This window comes from Bos indicus x Bos taurus, chromosome 1 (genome assembly GCF_003369695.1).
Source record: "Bos indicus x Bos taurus breed Angus x Brahman F1 hybrid chromosome 1, Bos_hybrid_MaternalHap_v2.0, whole genome shotgun sequence".
NCBI classification, from domain to species: Eukaryota; Metazoa; Chordata; class Mammalia; order Artiodactyla; family Bovidae; genus Bos; species Bos indicus x Bos taurus.
The window spans coordinates 42,626,381-42,633,953 of record NC_040076.1 but is presented as its reverse complement, the minus strand read 5'-3'; the positions used below and the strand labels follow the sequence as shown (position 1 = coordinate 42,633,953).

General features: G+C 37.7%; 1 non-coding gene across 1 annotated transcript; it reads left to right on the top strand.

Annotated features, from left to right (window-relative positions):
- Window positions 1–1,516: 1,516 nt before the first annotated feature.
- Window positions 1,517–1,679, top strand: LOC113899747. Its single transcript, XR_003512977.1, has one exon. It is a non-coding gene; the product is annotated as a U1 spliceosomal RNA (small nuclear RNA).
- Window positions 1,680–7,573: the final 5,894 nt, after the last annotated feature.

Below are 7,573 nucleotides of genomic sequence, written 5' to 3'. Positions count from 1 at the left end.
AAGTTCAGGTGACTGGAAAGTCCAGATGTAGGGAGGACCTAGGTTCATTGAACTAGCAGCTCAGCCATGCCAGTAAAAACTCAGTTTTAAAATTTTGTTTTGTGTTGCTTTGTTTTTCTGTCTTGTCTCTTAACTGTTAACCACGTTAATTTTATTCTGACTGGCCCCCCTGCTGTTAATAAGGTGGTTGCAAGTTTCCATGCAGCCCAGCTGGGGAGATAGCAATGCTGACCCGACACTCTGAACTGCCTAGTTAACTGGTCACATGCTCACCCTGTGGTGGCTGTGGCCTAGGTGTGGAAGGAACCGAGGAGCTGAAGTCTATTAAGGCTTTTCTATGGGCCTGAGAGTAGGTTCAGCTTTTACCAAAACACATGAGCTGGGTGGGAAGGAGCAGATGACTGCCTGAGGGTGGGGGTAAAGCATCGGAATGGACACTGGCTCAATTGACAGGTGTCCGATGCAGCTGGGAATTTTAAGTTTCTGTCATTGACTGCAGGCAGGGGTGATGCTCACAACTGTTTAACAGCCTGCATCTTCATGGGCACCACTTCAGGAGGAACCTGTCTCCCACGGGCCTCCTGCTTACACAGGGTTAACCCTTTAGTTGGTTGATGTTGAAGGGCCCAGGAGCTCCTAGGAAAGATGACCGAAGGCCAGGAGAGGTGAGCACTTAGAGTACTCAGGGGTGGCTACTTACCACCAGCAACAGAAATGTATCACTATCTTAACAACATTTATAATAGTACCCATGTGTATCAGCTTAATGATTTTTTAAAATAACACAAAGGACTTTTGCTTCTGAATAAGACTCTACACTTAGTTTCTTCATTTGAAAAATGAGTGGGTTGAGGTAGATGATTTTACAAGTCCTTTTGACAGAAATGTTTATGTTGTATTCTATAAAAATTGCATAAATAAGCCTTTAACTCTGTCATGCACATAGTGATATGTCTGTATTATACAGAATATTATAAACAGTTGTTATACATTTTAAAATGCAGAGAACCACATTTCCATTTGAAATTTGGCACAATAAATCTAACAATTTGGATCTGAATTTAACTAGATTTTTACATTGAAAATTTTGAATACATTACTTTTAAAGGCCATGAGGATTCTCTTATTGTGTCTCACTCTGTGTTTTATAGTAAAGCAAGGGGGAAAAACAATCATTTATCATATTAAAAACTCATTTTTTTTTTAACATGTTAAGACTCCTTGAGGAAAACATAGGCAGATTTATGTCTTTGACATAAATCACAGCAATACGTTTTTTGGATCCTTCTCCTAAAGCAAAGGAAATAAAAGCAAAAATAAACAAATAGGACCTAATTAAGATTCAAAGATTTTGCACAGCAAAGGAGACCATTAACAAAACAGAAAGACCATCTACTTAATAGGAGGGGTTATGGGAGAAAATTTTTGCAAATGATATGACAAATAAGGGGTTAATATTAAATGCATATAAATAGCTCATACAAAAAGAAATTTTTTAAAAAAATTGAAAAATGGGATACTTACCTGGCAGGGGAGTTACCATGATCACGAATGTGGTTTGCCCCAGGTGAGACTTACCCATTGCACTCTGGGTGTGCTGACCCCTCTGATTTCTCCAAACATGGGAAACTCGGCTGCATAACTTGTGGTAGAGGGGACTGCATTTACACTTTCCCCGAAGGGGAAAAAATGGGCAGAAGAAGTGGATGTATATTTTTCCAAAGAGGGAATGCAGATGGCCAACAGGCACTTGAAAAGATTGCTAATCATCAGGGAAGTGCATGTCAAAATCACAGTGAGCTGTCACTGCACATCTGTCAGACTGGCTATTAACAAAATGAAGACAAATGACAAATGTTGTCAAGGATGTGGAGAAAAGGAAACACTTGTACACTGTTGGGGGGAATGTAAATTGGTGTAGCCACTATGGAAACCATGATGGAGGTTTCTCAAAAAATTAAAAATAGAACTACCATATGACCCAGCAATTCCACTCCTGGGTACATATCTGAAAAACACAGAAACACTAATTCGAAAAGATCATGCAACCCAATGTTCTTAACAGGATTGTTTACAATTGCCAAGGTATGGAAACAATGTCCATCGACAGATGAATGGATTAAAGAAGATTCAATTGTATGTATATATATACATACATACAATTGAATACACACACACGTGATACAATATTATTCAGCCATAGAAAAGAATGAAATTTTGCCCATTGAAGCTACGTGGATGGAAGTGGAGGGCATTACACTAGGTGAAATATGTCAGACAAAGAAAAGTACAATGTATCACACGCTGCTAAGTCTCTTCAGTCTATCCGACTCTGTGCGGACCCCATAGACGGCAGCCCACCAGGCTCCCCCGTCCCTGGGATTCTCCAGGCAAGAACACTGGAGTGGATTGCCATTTCCTTCTCTAATGCATGAAAGTGAAGTCGCTCAGTCGTATCCAACTCTTAGCAACCCCATGGACTGCGGCCCACCAGGGTCCTCCATCCACGGGATTTTCCAGGCAAGAGTACTGGAGTGGGGTGCCATTGCCTTCTCTGAATGTATCACATATGTGGATCTAAAAAATATAACAAACTAGTGAATAAAACAAAAGAAGCAGATTCACCCAGAGAAAGAACAAACCAGTGGTTACCAGTGGGGAGAGGGAAAGGGGAGTGGCAACATAGGGTAGGAGAAAACAAACAAACAAACATTATTATGGGATTATATGAAATCATGTGTGTGAAACTTTTGCAAATTGTAAAGCCTTCATAGAATTTAAAGCATCTTTGATTTAGTTAAAAAGTTAGTGCTGTTTTTACTTTAACGGAAAGTGGAGCAGCACAAAAACAGAAATGATTAAAGAAAAATTGAAGATGGAAGTCATGCATTCATGTGAAGATGGTTCAGTGGCTGAAGTAAGCCAATCATGGCAGGCTTATCCAATGGTGGAGGATATAGAGGGGTTAATGACTCTGAGGTCATTCCCCTCTCCCACTGGGTCAGTGTCTTTATAGGGTAGAGCTGGAGAAGGCAATGGCACCCCACTCCAGTATTCTTGCCTGGAAAATCCCATGGAAGGAGGAGCCTGGTAGGTTGCAGCCCATGGGGTCGCTAAGAGTCGAACACGACTGAGCGACTTCACTTTGAGTTTTCACTTTCATGTATTAGAGGAGGAAATGGCAACCCACTCCAGTGTTCTTGCCTGGAGAATCCCATGGACAGAGGAGCCTGGTGGGCTGCCGTCTATGGGGTCGCACAGAATCGGACATGACTGAAGCGACTTGGCAGCAGCAGCAGCAGAAGTGCAGTTGGAGAAGGTGAATTTTTCTCCTAGGCTCCACCTGTCTGTTCTAACTCTCCCTGAGAAGCCTTCCCAACACTGTACATTCTCAGCTGGCTAGTCATCTTATTTGCTAAAATAAATGGAAAATCAGCAACAATGATGATGCTGTTCCCTATCTTCCACTCCCTTACTTGTCCCTCTGCCAATCACACCCCCTGCCCCAAAACAGAGTTGTTTCTCCCAGAGGGCAATGTTGTTAAGCACCACAATTATAGGCAAGTGGGAAGACTACTATATTTCTTATTTTCTCTACATAGAGACATAAATAAAATATATGTGATATTTTGATCTTTGTTTGATGAAGTACTTTAAACATTTGCAGATCTACATTTGTAGGTTTTTCTGCACTTTAACTCATCAAAAATGTCAAAGCCAAGAAAGGCTTTGACTTTCACAGAGGGAACTTCTTGCCTGTAGCTAGCACTTTCTTCTATCTTCAGAGCAAAACCGTGGCTTTGTAAATCCTTAAGTTCCTCCTTCCCTCTTTATATATAATTTCTGATAGAGTTATAGATATACATATACAACTGTGTTAATTAACCCAGCTGAAAAACCTTACTTACAGAGACTTCTAAGGAAAGACATCTATGTCTGATCCTCTTCTTGCTTTAAAGATATTTTCTGTTATAGCACTAGCAAGAACTAAATAATAAATATATTATAATGCTTTGAATAAAAATAGTTCTCAAACATAGTTGATAAAATTTGTTGCCCAAGAGCGAAAATAAATTTACTAGCTGTGAATGAGGATGCTGATTTTTTGGGTCTACCTGTTTAGGTATGTATATACTATGACTAATATATAATGTTACATGACATTTATATACACTTCAACAACTTGATACATTTTAAGTCCTCATAATTAAATTACTAAAAATTAAAATTTGTTAAAATATATATTTTTATGTTCCTGCATATAGGATCAATAAATAATATAAAAACAAAATAGACTTTATTTGTGTGACCTATCTCAACAACTCCATGGAAAACAGTGTTATCCTCATTTAACAGGTAAAAACTTGAGGCAGAGAATGTCAATAGTTTGTCCAAGTTCATATCGATGTTACTAGTGGTCTGTTGTTATGGTTTCTAACTCAAATTTTCTGATTTTAAAGCCCTTATGTTTCCAACTATATTACTTTATACTTTTGTAGTTATGCCATTATTTTAAGGCATTCTTCTTTTGAATTTTCCAGGGAAGTGGGAGAAAGGTGCAAGAAAACTCCAATAATAGCCACAATATTACTTATCATTATAGCACTAAGAATTATTACCTATTACTTAAGGTGTCATTGAGGACTTTCCTTAAGCCAGATAATCAAGATACTTATCAGAGGCACACTTTTATAATTCTCTGCTTTATGTATGATTTTATATATGAAGTATGAAAATGCATAAAATGCTTGTTATTCCATTGTATAGCATGCTCTATTTTGACATGTCAGTAAGGAAAGCACTTCCCCAAAGAATTCTTGAACCTTCAGAAAATTTTATTCTCTCAGAAGAAAAAAGAAGTTTTCTTCCTATGTTAGCTCTAGTTTGCAGAGAAGCAGACCTCAAGACAAGAATAGGCAAGAGATATATTGGAGATGGAGCTAGAGAAGGTAGGGAGAGACCTTTGGACTGAGATGGAGGGTCTGACTGCTATGAGAAAAGAGGGGAAGGGAGGAGGGTGGCGTGGATTAAATTAAGTGTGTTAATACATGTGAAGCACTTTATAGATCGTTGGGAGTTGTAGATATTTATTATGAGTCATCTTCCCTGTGCATTTTTCTTGGTAATAGAGCTGTACTGTTACAATGGAAAATTGATGTTAGGCCAGTGGTTCTCCTTCCTTGAGAGCTTAGTAAACAATATTCAGATGTCAACGATGCTACAATACTTTGTAGGTAAATCCGAGTGAAGTAGAAAAATGCTAAAGTCACCATTCATTCTCGTATGACTGCTCAAATAAAAAGTTCATTACTTGTATTTCAGAAAGTTTTCACTTGGAAATATTTTCACTTTTTCCAGAAATATCATATTATTTGCAAATGTTCTGAAAGAGAGCATTTGAAATTAATTGGCAAGACCTATAGTCAACTATCATTCTGTTGAACCAGTTCTAATTTACACTTAATCAAAAAGTTAAAATACGCAAAAAATAATGTAAAAACTGCACCTACGTACTCAAACTAGGCTGACATTTAACTTAATGGGCAAGTCAATTTAGGAAAGGAAATTGGAATCTTTGACCCAAATAATTACTTGCTGCATTTGATATGAGAACAAATGCGACTTGGCTGAGCTTTAATTTGGTAAGACTTTGTCCAGAGTCAAATCATCCCAGTTACGAATAAGGAATTTAAAATTGAACATGACATTTAAAAAATCCCTATTTTTGACTGTAGAGGAAGACGCAAAGTTGTACCAAAATATTAATGTGTATTTTATGCCACATGTGACCATTTATTCCAGCATCTTTTATTTTAAAGTTTAAAAAAGAAAATACATATTCATTATAGGAAATATAGAATATTCATAAAATGTAAAGAAAAATAAATTAAAATTAAAAGTGAATCTGTCCTTGGTTCTACTATATAAAAAAACCATTATTAACATTTTAATATATTCCCTAAATAAAGCAAGCTGAAGTAATTATTCTTTGCGTTAAAAATAAATAGCAGGTTTAATACTTGAGTACCATGCTCTCTTATGCTTAAAAATCATATTTTATTTTTCCTTAATTGTGGGCCAGTAATTATTAACCTTATTATCATTTTACGTTGTAACATTCTTAATTCCCCTTCCTAAAAATGCTGCATGGTAAATATTATTTCTTATTTATTGTAAATTTAAATCAAATTTTTACCTTATGTTTGGGGTAGTTTATAATGTTTGTAAGTTTACAGTGTTTATAAGAAGGCTGAGCACTGAAGAATTGATGCTTTCGAATTGTGGTGCTGGAGAAAACTCTTGAGAGTCCCTTGGACAGCAAGGAGATAAAACCAGTTAATCCTAAAGGAAACCAGCCCTGAATATTCACTGAAAGGACTGATGCTGAAGCTAAAGCTCTAATACTTTGGCCTCCTGATGTGAAGAGCTGACTCATTGGAAAAGACCCTGATGCTGGGAAGATTGAGGGCAGGAGGAGAAGGGGGTGACAGAAGATGAGATGGTTGGATGACATCACCTATTCAATGGACATGAGTTTGAACAAACTCTGGGAGACAGTGAAGGACCAAGAAGACTGGCATGCTACAGTTCATGGGGTTGCAAAGAGTCAGACATGACTTAGTGACTGAACAACAACAATAATGTTCCTAATCTGAGAAACTTCTGTGTTTCTCAAAGCTACATTGGAGAGTCCCTACTGAAATCAGGAAGCCATTTATATAAATGTGCCTTCTGAAAAGTGTAAACAAAGTTCCTGAAAGACAGGAGCACTGGCTACTGAATGTCTTCTGCACACGGATCAGGGCAGCTTCTTGGCATAATGAATAGCACTTAATAAGAAAGATGGGTGAAACTTCAATTTCTGGACCAGGTTAGGCTGCATTGCCCACACTGTCTATAGCGTGAGCTTTGGCATTAGATTTACTTTTTTTCTTGCTATGGGTCAGATCAGATCAGATTAGTCGCTCAGTCGTGTCCGACTCTGCGACCCCATGAATCGCAGCACGCCAGGCCTCCCTGTCCATCACCAACTCCTGGAGTTCACTCAGACTCTTGCTATGGGTATATTCTCAGAAATCTGGGACTAGAAACATTTGAAGGATAAAGAAAATGAAACTATGATTCTTACTTAGTACCTATTCACGCTTAAAAAAAGTGTTTTCCTGTGAAAACCTCTGTCATAATGCTACTATCCTTTAGTGTGGGGTTGGGTGGGAGGGGGAGTAAAATAGATAATTGTCCATTTCTTACATGCAGCCTGTATCTGTTTTTCTAGATAAGGATTTTTAGTGACTGTTGGATGGAAGATGCTGTTTCTGAAACGTCATAATTAAGAGATCATGGGAAACTTGTTACAAGAAAATGTTTTTCTTTTGAAAAAAAAAAAAACCACACAAACTTTCAGTAAAATGAACTTCCTTCTCCCTCAGGCAATGTTAGTCAAGAACAGACAAAGGGTTTGGTGATTTGAGAGATTTGCATTGGAAAAAATAATAAACAAGTGAAGGTTGTTAACAGAGTCTATTAAAGAGTAAGGGAATCAGAGGAAAAAAATATGGCATCGTGGAAAAAG